General features: G+C 41.4%; 1 non-coding gene across 1 annotated transcript; it reads right to left on the bottom strand.

Annotated features, from left to right (window-relative positions):
* Positions 1-469: 469 nt before the first annotated feature.
* LOC131002973 (small nucleolar RNA R71) lies at positions 470-576 on the bottom strand. The gene has a single exon (XR_009094490.1). It is a non-coding gene; the product is annotated as a small nucleolar RNA R71 (small nucleolar RNA).
* Between the last annotated feature and the right edge of the window lie 1518 nt (positions 577-2094).

Raw genomic sequence — 2094 nt, 5'->3', positions numbered from 1 at the left:
AGAGCCTACGACAGAAACGGCAAAACAAGCTAAGGAGGAAGAGGCCAGCTCCGCCAATTTCAGCCCTAAGCAGAATTTAAATGAGGAAAAGAAGGAGATGGCCCAGAACATGGAATACATGGGAGACTTCACCAGACCTGTGATTGGAGATACCAACACGTCGGCAATCGTGCTCCCCACTGCTGTGAGAAATTACAATCTCAAACCCAATGACTCAAGTTTACTGCTGGTGTTTCATGGGATGCCAAGCGAGGATGCGCTGCAATTCATCCGAGATTTTTGCACCCCAGTGCAAACTATACCACTGCTTAGCCTCACGGAGGACCAACTCAAGCTCAAGTGCTTTCCCTATGCACTTAAAGACCGGGCGAGGACATGGATGCTATCTCTGCCACCCAATTCTATCACTACATGGGGAGAAGCTTGTGAAAAATTCATGCTGAAATACTACCCAAGCCACAAAACATAGGAGTTGAGAACAAAAATAATGGAGTTCACCCAAGGAGCGGATGAGCCTTTGCATGAAGCTTGGGAGAGATATGAAGAACTCCTCCGTCAATGCCCTCAACATCAATTCACTAATGTTATGTTGATGCAGTTCTTCTATGATGGGTTAGTTCAAACTGCCCAATTTATGGTGGATAGCACGGCAGGAGGCAACATAGCTCGGAAGACGGTAACAGAGCTAAAAGAGATTTTCAAGACTGATTTATGCTTAATTGTTCTAATTTTAGGGGTTTGCATGTGCACATTTTAAGTTAAATCTTCTGGAAATTGGTGCGTTTTATGGTGTATTTTATGCTTTGCAGGAGATTTAGGTTTTCAAGATGAAGAGTGCAAATGTTGGAGAGTTTGGGCTAAGAATCGTGTTTTTGTGCATACTCTAGCATGTAAGAGAAGCAAAGCCTCGCTTGCCAGAGCAGCGAAATGGGAAGCACCAGAGGAATCGAAGCGAGTGCGGAAGCGCCAGAGGAATCAAAGCAAGCGCCTAAGCGCCAGAGGAATCAAAGCGAGCGCGGAAGCGCCAGAGGAATCAAAGCGAGCGCGGAAGCGCCAGAGGAATCGGAAGCCAGAGAAATCACCGCTCCTCTGGCGATAGCCAGAGAAATCACCATTCCGCTGGCGACCCATTCCGCTGGAGAGAGCCAGTGCGGAAGCCATTCTGCTGGCGAGAGCCGCGATTTCCGCTAGGGTGGAGATGACTTGTAGAGCGCGCGTCACAGCTGGACTTACCTTCCTTTGCACGATTCTATTCCTTTTAGAGTCCGGCTTTGCATGGCAACTTCCATGGTGATCTAGGGAAATTTGAGGTCTATAAATAGGGCTTAGTTTTCATTGTAAAATCAATCCTCTTGCCTCCGGCACTTAGTTAGATCATCCCTTGCCCTAATCTTTAGTTCCGCCAAGTTAGCTAAAGCTTAGGTTTATTGCTTTCATAATTTTAGTTTCGATTTCCGTTCTAGTTAGTTTATAGTTCTTTAAATTCATGTTTTAGATTAGTTCCCGTTTAAAGTTGTAATTACGTGACAGATTACTTCTCGAGACGAATTTACGGTATTTATTTAATCCAGTTTATTTATTTGCTTTTACTTATGCTTTCTTTAAATTCTGCAAATTTACTTATGCGTTTTTATGATGCTTTCTTTAAATTATGCAATTTAGTTTCTGCCTAGTTAGATTAGATTAGAAGTTTTAATTAAAGTTATTTAAATTTAATTTGTCTAGTTAATTCTTTAATTTAAGTTCTTTAAATTCTTGCCTAGGGTTTAATAGTTTAATTCGCCTAGATAATTTTAAGATTAAGTTTTTAGTTAAGTTTAAATTACAAGCATTAGTTAATAATTTCTTTTTGCCTAGTTAAGTTTAATTTCACGTAAATTTACTTTCCAAGTTTTAGTTAATAATCCCAACCTTTACTGCTTTCTTGTGACATAATTAAAAGCCCTTAAAGATCTTCCTTGAGAGATGACACTGGGTCAACTTACCATCACTAGGATGTCCTTGTTCTATTGCAATTCAAACTAGAGGTGTTCTAGGTTGAGTCAAATTTTGGCGCCGTTGCCGGGGAAGGTTTTAGGCGTTTAGTTGTGTCAC

The sequence above is a fragment of the Salvia miltiorrhiza genome, unplaced genomic scaffold, assembly GCF_028751815.1.
Source record: "Salvia miltiorrhiza cultivar Shanhuang (shh) unplaced genomic scaffold, IMPLAD_Smil_shh fragScaff_scaffold_39, whole genome shotgun sequence".
NCBI lineage: Eukaryota > Viridiplantae > Streptophyta > Magnoliopsida > Lamiales > Lamiaceae > Salvia > Salvia miltiorrhiza.
This window is presented reverse-complemented; position numbering and strand designations above follow the sequence as displayed.